Raw genomic sequence first — 11,871 nt, forward strand, 5'->3', positions numbered from 1 at the left:
ATGGATTATGGCATTATACCACGGGCCTACAGTTCGAGTTAATGGTCTTTTGTCTGACTCTCTGCCTATTACAAATGGTACGAGACAGGGGTGCCCACTTTCGCCCCTGTTATATGTTTTGATCATTGAACACCTGGCTGTGGCAATACGGAATAACCCTAGCATCAATGGCATTTGTGTTGGTGCACAGCATCACAAACTAGCACTCTACGCTGATGATCTTCTCGTGTACATCACGACTCCTATGATTTTGTTGCCATCTTTGACTGGGGAGTTTGAGTGATTTGGTCATTTGAGTAATTTTAAAGTTAATTACTCTAAATCGGAGGCGTTGAATATATCTCTAGACGCCCCTCTTGCTGCTCATCTCGCTCGGGTTTTCCCGTTTAAGTGGCAAACCACGTCCTTAAAATACTTAGGGATACCTATCCCTACACATTTGTCTGACTTGTTTGCCTTGAATTACACACCTGTCCTACAGCGTACCTTACGGGAGTTGGTGGCATATGGAGGGATTCGCATGTCGTGGTTTGGGCATATTAACGCTGTTAAAATGGATATATTGCCCAAATTTCTGTACACATTTCAGACTGTCCCTATTGTGGTGCCATCGGTTTTCTTACAGACCTTACATAGGGCCATAACCAAATTTGTGTGGGGCTCCTCTAAGCCTCGCATTAGATTTTCTGTCCTTAGCCGGCCGAAAGTGGAGGGGGGCGCGGGATTGCCGGACTTTAAACGTTACCATCAAGCTGCGATCCTCATGAGATTGGTGGACTTGTTCCGCTCAGATGCGGGTAAGCATTGAGAAGTGTGTGTCTTCTCTTGCATTGTCCTCTTTGCCTCTTTGCATTGTCCTCTTTCGCCTGAAAACCGCTCTGTAATTTCATACGTATTTTGCTACTGCATGTGAACATACCCTTAAAATTAACTTATACTTACCTTTCCTCCCAAACGTTCTTGCGCTGGTGGCTCCCATCACCTCTGTTCACTGTTTGTATACAGAGCAGTGCAGCGGTGATGTACTGTCGACGTGATGTCACCACTGCAGCCGCTCTCTATACAAACCGAGAACAGAGGTGACGGGAGTCCCCAATGCAGGAACGTCTGGGAAGAGAGAGGTAAGTATGAGCTGCTTTCTTATTTTAAAGGGAATTTGAAGCTAGAAATTTTTTTTTTTTTAAGTTAAACAGTTAGTATATAAATGATTACACATTGTTATAATTTTTTTAATTTTTTCACAAGTCAGGAAATATTATAAATTAGATTCTAATTTATAACATTTCCATGTGATGGTCACTAGAGGGAGCAATTCCCAAAATTGCAGCATTGGCATGTGGTAAAGCAACCTCATTGCTTTATGCTGCAAAATTGGAGAAGACACACTCGCTCTAGTGTGCTCAAACAATCCCCCTTCCTTTATCCTGGCTAGTGCCAAGAGAAAGGAGGGGGTTGAATGTTCAAACCTCCTACACTGTGTGCCGCCATTTTTTGAGCGAATGCACAGTGTAGGAGGATTAGATACAGTGGTAATCACACAGTATAACACGAACATACACACACACATCACATACACAAACATAACTTACCTGCTCCTGCCGCTGCCTCCGCTCCCTGTCCTTGCTTCTGAACATATGGACGGAAGCCGCAACCGGAAGTAGTCATCTTACTGTCCGGCCGCGACTTCCGGTCCACATGAAAATGGCGCCGGATGTCGCACTGCCGAAGACCTTCCATTTGGACTGTGTGGGAGCGTCGCATGCGCCGTTCCCACACAGACGGTGTACACTATAGTGAATGGAACGGCTCCCGTATGTGCCGTATTCCATCTCTGTATGTGTCGTTAATAGACACATACAGAGATGAAAAAAAAAATGGCAGCCCCCATAGAGAAGTAAAAGTTAGAAAAAAGTAAAACACAAAAACACAAATAAATAAAATGTATTTTAATAACATACTAACATCCAAAACATATATAAAAAAAAAATTTTTTGATACCTTCCCTTTAACCTTTTGAGGACTGAGACAATGTTTGCTTTTTCATTTACGTTTTTCACTACACGCCTTCCTAGAGCCATAACTTTTTTTTATTTTTCCGTCAATAGGGTGGTGGTGATTTTACGGCTTTCATCGTGCGGTAAAAACGACAACTTAACTTTATTCTGCGGCCCAATACGATTGCGGTGATACCAAATTTCTATAGGTTTTTCATATATTTTACTACTTTTACAATGAAAACTATTTGTAAATATATGTTGTTTCACCACATTCTGAGAGACATATCTTTTTTATATTTTTGCCTAATCAGTGTGAGGGCTTATTTTTTGCGGGATGAGCTGTAGCTTTCATTGGTACAATATTTTGGTACATGCAACTTTTTATTAATTTTTTATTACATTTTTTTGAGTTAATGTGAACAAAAAAGAGCGATTTTGGTTATTTACTTTTTTTTTTTTTTACGGCCTTCACAGTGAGTTAAATAAGAAGTAATAAAAAGTACCAACATTGCCCACGTGGATAGCAGTTTTAATAGTTTTTCCTAATAGTTTTTCCTTTTACGCAGCGTATCCGCCCCGTGTGAACTCAGCCTAAAGGTAATTTCACATTACATCCTGCCCACCCATGTAATGTATGCGCCGGGAAAGCTCCCAGAACGTATGGTAAACAGTCCCATACACCTGATGGAGGTTAAAAAAGGAAAACGGCATTCTGTTCCGACAGGGCGTTTTTTTACGCGGCCGTTTTAAAAAATGGCCGTTGAAAAATACGGCCACGAAAAAGAAGTGCATGTCACTTCTTCAGCCGTTTTTGGGGCCATTTTTCATAGACTCTATAGAAAAACAGCTCCAAAAATGGCTGTTCAAAACGCAGCGAAAAACGCGACTTTGAATAAAAAACATCTGAAAATCAGGAGCTGTTATCCCTTGAAAACAGCTCCGTATTTTGAGACGTTTTTTATTTTGTGCGTGCACATACCCTTAAAAACACTAGTATTTTTGTAAAGTTCTATTTAAAGAGGCTCTGTCACCAGATTTTGCAGCCCCTATCTGCTATTGCAGCAGATAGGCGCTGCAATGTAGATTACAGTAACGTTTTTATTTTTAAAAAACGAGCATTTTTGGCCAAGTTATGACCATTTTTGTATTTATGCAAATAAGGCTTGCAAAAGTACAACTGGGCGTGTTGAAAAGTAAAAGTCCAACTGGGCGTGTATTATGTGCGTACATCGGGGCGTTTTTACTACTTTTACTAGCTGGGCGTTCTGACGAGAAGTATCATCCACTTCTCTTCAGAACGCCCAGCTTCTGGCAGATCACGCTGTGACGTCACTTCCCCAGGTCCTGCATCGTGTCAGACGAGCGAGGACACATCGGCACCAGAGGCTACAGTTGATTCTGCAGCAGCATCAGCGTTTGCAGGTAAGTAGCTACATCGACTTACCTGCAATCATCTGTAGCCTCTGGTGCCGATGTGTCCTCGCTCGTCCGACACGATGCAGGACCTGTGAGTGACGTCACAGCGTGATCTCTCTAGAACACGCTGTCTGCACTGTCAGAAGCTGGGCATTCTGAAGAGAAGTGGATGATACTTCTCGTCAGAACGCCCAGCTAGTAAAAGAAGTAAAAACGCCCAGACGTAACACACACAATACACACCCAGTTGTACTTTTACTTTTCAACACGCCCAGTTGTACTTTTGCAAGCCTCATTTACATAAATACAAAAATGGTCATAACTTGGCCAAAAATGCTCGTTTTTTAAAAATAAAAACGTTACTGTAATCTACATTGCAGCGCCGATCTGCTGCAATAGCAGATAGGGGTTGCAAAATCTGGTGACAGAGCCTCTTTAAACTACAGGTCACTTTTGACGCGTATTTTCCGCTCAATCAGAACTCCCATTGACTAGAGAAATTAGGTTTTTGGAGCATTTTCGGCGCGTTTTACGTGCCAAAGAATTGACCAGACACTACTTTTTTCACGCAACACATTTTTAAACAAAACGCGTCGTATGCACTAACAGCGCGCTATACCATTGATGTAAATGGGACGCTTAAACCAAGCATTTTTGACACGTTTTTCGGCGTGACAAATGAATGTACAAACAAAAGCACCAAATGCCGACAATACATAACAATGATAAATGGAGTGTGGGGCACCAAAGGGCAATTCCGCACAGGGCACCCTGTAGCCTAAGGCCGGCCCTGATAAGGGCCATCAATGGCAAGAGAAAATTGAGGTGAAAAACCGTTGTTGACTCGCGCTACAGGGCAGTGGAAGAGCAAAAGAACCCATTGGACAAATTCTGGTGCGAAAGCAATCCTGAATTGACGTGTGTATATATATATATATATACATATATATATATATATATATATATATATATATATCCATTTGACTTAGTCAAATTCTTTGGCCACATCCAAAGACCTTTGACTCTTCATTGTATTGCAAGGTCTGAATATTCATAAAAAGGTATTGGAGGTTGCCAGCTGTGGATCTCCTCGGCATAAACCCCATCTGGTCAGGGTATACTATATCCTATACAGATGTAGCAAAGTTTATCTTGACTCTGATAACTTGAAAAAGTCAAGTTAAAGTTTCTTGCCACAATATATTTAAGTCAAGTTAAAGATTGCTACATCTGTATCACTTTGTTCACACGCTGGACTAAGGTTTTGTCTAGGTTCTTAATCTCAATCTGTAGAAGGGAAATATTGTTGTTTGAACTGATGATGATAATTTTAGAATTACAATTGTTTCATTGCTCTCTTATAATGTTATGAATAGAGTTCAAAAGCTTTAGATTTGAAAACTAATATTGCAACAAATATTAAGCTTGTTTTGTATTTTATTTTTACTTGGCAATGCTTCGACTTTATTGATAAATTTACCAGCTTGCTTTTGGTTAGAAGCCAAAGCTTGCAGCTGTTATATTGTAGCTCATAAATTTATTATCTTTAGTGAACTGTTCCATATTATTATTTATAAATTTATAGGTATAGAACTCATCATGTGCATTACTCCTTGTTTTTCTCATTTTTGTTATTGTTAACAATAACCCTAACACAGAGTGAAGTAACCCAAACAGATAATTTCGCTGCTTATATGGTTATTTGAAATAACGTATTTTCAAGTAAAAAATGTTTGCTGTGGAGTAAATAATAAAAATTTCACAAAGAGTTTTCTGCTTTTGTATATCCTTTTTAAAGGGGGGCTCAATGGTCAGCCCTCAACCCCCCTATTGATTATTCCAGGCAAATTCTTTGTAAAAAAAAGAATCCGTAAAAACCACATTATTGTACCCTATCCTCTTTTATTTATCCCAAATTCATGCAGATTGTACCACTATTGAAATATGAAGAAATAGACCGAATAAACCATAGAAGGTAATGTTATTGACTATACAAATAGCTATCAAACGTTTTCATTATATAAAAGTGAACATACAACCCTTATAAAAATATATTATGAAATCAATCAGCGCAATTTTGCATTTAGAAATGAAATTGTTTCTAAAGGTGGACATTGACGAACCACACAATTTTGGACTTTAGTCTTTTTTTTATTTCTGCTCTTTACATTTTGGTAATTATTACTAGAATCAAAGGAAGAAGGAGTTGGCACTACTGAACTGGAGTCAATCATTAATTATTACTAGAGATGAGCAAGTTTAACAAAATTTTTTTTCGGGTCCGATTCAATCAAATCAGCCGTCCAAATCGATTCGGTCCAAATAAATTTGCTGCATATTGCAAGTACCCAAATATTCCAACTGCTTAAAAGAAAAATCCCATACTTACCTCCCTCCATCTCCCATAGCGAGGCGTCCCTGCTTCTATTGTCTGGTGTATGTTGAGCCGGCCTCCTGGGATGATGGTTGGTCCCATGTGACTGCTGCAGTGGTCAGACTGATGTAGCAATGCTGTCATGGATTTGAGGAAACACAAATCAAGTTTTCAGAAATTTGTACAAATTTATTAAAAATAAAAAATTTAAATATCACAAATATTTAAACAAATATTGCTCTGTACGAAGCCGAAAAGGCGAAACCCAGGGTTGGGCAGATACAAAGTGTGACGGGTGTTTTTATCTTGTGATGGTGTTGTCTTATTCTCAAACTCTGAGTATAATAAAAGTGGTTTTCTTTTTAAAGCGGTTACTATTTCACGCTATGTCTAGTTGCTTTTATTTCATGTTTCCTTGAAGAGAAGTGTCCGTGGATTTCCCCATGCCTTTGTCTTGGAGAAATAAAGAGACCAGAAAGGCAGGACAGTCAAGCACAGTAAATAAGTAACTGCGCTCTACCGTGGTATGGCACCCCTTGAAGAGGAGATCAGATTTTGCCAATAACTCATATAAGCATCGTTACCATGAACATAGTCCAGACAGTGAGGTGCATTTTTTTCAATTTTTCAAGGAAATGATTGTGGACTCTATTCCTTATCCACACTTGCTCCTATGTATTAGAATTGCAAGTTAAACTATTTAAACCAATAGTATATACATATACTGTTGATGTGTAATTGTTTTTTTTTTACCATCTCAGTCTCACCCATAGTTTTTTCCCCTCCATTTATTATGTTTGCCTGTGTCGTGTGATCCCACAGAAGCCTGAAAAAGGCTTCTGCAGGGAACGGACGGGACGTCAATGGAAGTGTCAATTTCTCGGGGTCAGCGTCACATGACCAGTGATGCAAATGGGAGGACCGGCTTTTTTTGAAACTAAAGTGAATTACATAGTGTGTTTGATTGGCAGCTTGATGTATATAGTCATTAGATAGTCCCGCAACCCCCTTTTAAGCCTAACACATTTTTTAGAGATGTTCAAGGCAGGTTGTGTTGAGGCACAGATCTGTGTTGGGGTACAAAAATATTGCTGCAGTATTGAAGGTCCTGGAGAACACAGCAGCCTCCATCATTCTTAAATGGAAGCGGTTCAGAACCACTTAGGTTCTTTCTAGTACTGACCACCTGCTGAAACTCAACAGTTAAGGGAGAACGGCCTTAGACAGAAAGGTGACCAAGAGCCCAATGGCTACTGACAGAGCTTCAGACTTCTGCTGAAGAGATGGGGAACCTTCCAGGAGAATGACCATCTTTGTCGCCTTACAACCTTCTTGTAGTTTGCCAAAAGGCAATTAAAGGACTCTCAGACCATGAGAAAAAATATTATCAAAAGGCTATCACTCCATTTTGCAACTTATTATTAAAAGGCTATCACTCCATTTTGCAACGCCATGCCATACCCTGTGGACAGCGCTTGATTGGAGCCAATTTCATCCTACAACAGGACAATGACCCAAAGCACACCTCCAAATTATGCAAGAACTATTTAGGGAAGAAGCAGGCAGCTGGTATTCTATCTGTAATGGAGTGGCCAGCGCAGTCACCAGATCTCAACCCCATAGAGCTGTTGTGGGAGCAGCTTGACCGTATGGTACGCAAGAAGTGCCCATCAAGCCAATCCAACTTGTGGGAGGGCCTTCTGGAAGCATGGAGTGAAATTTCTCCTGATTACCTCAGCAAATTAACAGCTAGAATGCCAAAGGTCTGCAATGCTGTAATTGCTGCAAATGGAGCATTCTTTGACGAAAGCAAAGTTTGAAGGAGAAAATTATTATTTCAAATAAAAATCATTATTTCTAATCTTGTCAATGTCTTGACTATATTTTCTAGTCATTTTGCAACTCATTTGATAAATATAAGTGTGAGTTTTCATGGAAAACACAAAATTGTCTGGGTGACCCCAAACTTTTGAACGGTAGTGTATCTATTTTAGAACAAGGCTGTAAGATAACAGATGTACAAAAAGTGAATACTTTCTGAATCCTGATGCCAGTACATTAGCCTGTAAACTAATAGTATACAAGCAGTTGCTAGCGCATAACAACCCTTGGCTATCTGCCCTTTTATGTAATGGGTATAGATCTCGTCACAGAGATACGGTCAAAGGGAGCATCATGCCTTTATCTATGCCCTTCTATGCCGCGTTCAGCTTTACATTTAGCATGCAAAGGGTTTAGCTGCAGAGATTAGAGGTGTCACCCCCCCCCTTTCAGCCTGAAGACGGGCTCATAGACGTTCTATTTGAGCCCGTCTTGAAGCAAACCAAGAGAGACAATCACAGCTAAGGGTGCAGAGCACTCGGCTGAGAGATTCTGCCTCTTCATTTCAGTGATGGTGGTGGTCTCAGCACCTGGACCCCACTTATCAGAACTTCTGTTATGTCGCTATGACATATCGAAAGTTTTCTAAAAGTACAGATACTCTATAAGGAGAGGAAGACCGATCAGGCCGCACTCTCTAAATAAGCCACAGGATCATAGATAGGAGATATCGAGCTTGCAGGAATAGACCTGCTGCTCATAACAGTTTCCCCACTATGCCAATACAGCTGAATAGTGGCTATGTATTAAAGCCATGGCCACCTCCTGAATATGCGGGCATAGTAGCAGTGTCCATGTGATCAGTAAGACCAGAATGATTCCATGATTGGCCTTCTATTTTTTGTGCTGCAAGAGATTAAAAAAAATCACACACTAAATTATGTGGGGCACAATATTTTAATGATCATAAATCACTATATAGTTAATATACTAACACATTTAATGTTGGTTTAAATTAAACTATTTTTTAAATAACTGGAATTATAATACCAGGGACGGGGGAACCTTTACTTGCATTTTCATGAATTCTAATGAGAATCCTTCACTAATTGGTGTCCTAATTAAAAATAAAAATAAAAAGTAATAGAATTGTTTGTTGAAACACCATGTTAATGAAATTCTAAATGACAATATCACAGCTGTACGCTCCCATCCACGTGAAAAACCACAAATTTGTATTTCCTTAAATAATTGAATTTGTACTTGGGAATGGCTGTCTGGATGTTGGCACATGTTGGGACTTCAATAACCATTTCCTCAGGCTGTTAATATGCTATTTAACATAAACAAGGCCTGAATTGTGAACCCATCTGTCTGATACTAAATAGTCACTTGAAAGTTTTTCTCACAATCATTCGTTGTATGAAGCAGTTGTAGCATTTCATCATTACTTAATGTGAATCTGTTGACGTTACTTAGATTCATGAACCAGTTCACAGTACAAAATATTACGGCTGTGACTGAACTCAGCTATAGATAATAAGCAGAGATGTTGCATAACATACAAGTTTAATTTTTAATAAAACTATAACTTCAATATTTTGAAGATACAAATTAGAGAGGTGTAAAATGTTACACATGTAAGAGCACAAGTAACAAGAATTAAAAAAATAAATAATCCTAAACCACTTAAAGTAATCTTCTTGAGTTCTAATAACCACATGCTTCTTCTAACTTGTAAATGTATTTATATTGGACTATTAAATATTCTGCGGATTACAGTTGTCAGCATCTCAGATTATTGTCTACCCTTCCAAAACTTTACAGCATCAAAGGCTGGTCATACATTTCACAGAGCTGTCAGCGGAACGATTGTTTGGCCAACAGCTAATTCTCTCAACTCCCCCATACACATGCACGCTTGGCTCGGCTGAGCAATACATGTGTTCTTAATAGTAGAGAGAAAGAAGAAAGCCGCAGCCGGACTCCTTTTGCAAACAAAAGGATTCAACAAGCCCAACCCTTCTCCCCCCCCCCCCCCGACATTTGCCATTGGGGGAGAAATGGGACACTGCCATACACATTAGATATTTGGCCGGAATCGGTAGGTTTGACCGACATTCATCTAATGTGTATGGCCACCTTAAGGGTCCAAGGATATGGCAAAGCTGCATGCACGGACCCTGTTCGGTGGCACATGGAGTATGTACAGGTCAGTATTATGAACCTGTGGTAGTTCCGTGTGTTGGCAAATGGTGGCATGGTGAGTACCATATTCTCCCCTAGAAACAATGCTTCTTGGGCAGATTATGCATGACACAACATTCTATACAAAGGGCCATTCAAATAATTGACAGAATGCATAGACTGTTTTGTAAGATTTAAGTAACAGAGGTCTTTTGGTAATGTTAAAAGTTTTTAAGTACGCTAAAGATGCATTTAATTCTGGAAATCAGTGGTGGCACAAGATTACAGTTCACCAGCTTGATATTTTCACATGTATTTATGACAAATCAGAAGACAATTTTGGCTAGAAAAAATATCCCAGCATTTGTAAAGCAATTTCTCCCGATTACGGCAATACCCCATATGTGGTAATAAACTGCTGTTTGGACACACAGCGGGGCTTAGAAGGGAAGGAGCGCAATTTGGCTTTTGGAGCTCAAATTTAACTGAAATAGTTTTCGGGTGTCATGTCGCATTTTAAAAGCCCCTGAGGGACAAAAACAGTGGAAACGACCCAAAAGTAACCCCATTTGGGAAACTACACCACTTAAGGGATCTATCTAGGGGTATAGTGAGCATTTACAGGTCTTTTGCCGAATTTATTAGAATTAGGCCGTGAAAATTAATATCAACATTATTTCCACTAAAATATATTCACAAAGAATAAAGGAGGAAAAAGCACCTCAACATTTGTAAAGTAATTTCTCCCGAGTACGGCTATACCCTAAATGTGGTCATAAATGTTTTTTTATTAGAAATTAATTAACCCTTTCTGGGCTAATCCATTTTTTTGCTTTTTTATTTTCGTTCTTCACACCCTGTCTTCCAAGAGCCGTAACTTTTTTTTTTTCCCCGTCAATAGAGTGGTGTGAGGGCTTATCTCTTGCGGGAGGAGTTGTATTTTCTATTGACACCTTTTGAAGTACTATTTAATGTACTGGGAAACTGAAATAAGATTCTTTGCAGACTGAAACTGGAAAAAACGGCAATTCCATTCTTTTTTTGTTTTTGTTTTTACTGTTTATACAAAGTAAAAACGATTTGTTAAAAAAAGAAATCGTTTTTTTACAGCACATTCCGAGAGGCAACACTTTTTTTATTTTTTAGTCGATTGAGAGGTGTGAGGGCTTATTTTTTGCGGGACAAGCTGTAGTTTTTCTTGGTACCCTTCTTTGGTACATACAACTGTTTGAGCACTTTTTATTAAACATTTTTTTAGAGCTAAGGTGACCAAAAAACTGAGATTTTGCCATTTTAAATTCTTTATTGTTTACGGCGTTCACCGTGCGAGTTAAATAATGGTATATTGCAATCGTTTTGACTTTTCACGGATGCAGCAATACCAATTTTGTGTATTTTTTTTTTTTTACATTGCTTTAGTGAAAAAAAGTGAAAGGGGTTTTCTTTTGGACTTGAAATATTTATTTAATTTTTTTCACTAATAACTTTATTAACTTTTGTTTTTTTACACATTTTATTAGTCCCCCTAGGGGACTTGAACCAGCGATCAATACTAATATATTGCAGTATATTGTCATTTTTACAGGCCCCTGTAACAGCGCAATCGCTGTTCCTGTTCATTAGTCCAGGTGTCAGCTGTAATACACTGCTGACACCCGCAACGTATGGCACAGGCTCAGCGTGTGAGCTTGCTCCATACATCCCCGCCCACACCACGACATGCTTTTAAGTCGTGTTGCACGAAGGGGTTAATGCGCAACTGATGGTGCGGAGTGAAAATTCAAATTTTCCACTGATATGCCATTTTAGTGCACTACATGTTATGCCCAGTTTGTGCCACTGAAGACAAATACCTCATAAAATATTAATCAGGTTCTCCCGGGTATGGCGATGCCATATCTGTAGACGTAAACTGCTATTTGGGCACGCTGTAGGGCTCATAAGGGCGGGTTCACACATAGCGGAATTTCACTTAAATTCCGCTGCGGACACTCCGCAGCGTTAATCCGCAGCGGAGCCGTTTCTCCATTGACTTTCACTTTAATTTAGCAGTGTTCGTTTACACGATGCGTACAA

Source organism: Rhinoderma darwinii, chromosome 4 (assembly GCF_050947455.1).
Source record: "Rhinoderma darwinii isolate aRhiDar2 chromosome 4, aRhiDar2.hap1, whole genome shotgun sequence".
NCBI lineage: Eukaryota > Metazoa > Chordata > Amphibia > Anura > Rhinodermatidae > Rhinoderma > Rhinoderma darwinii.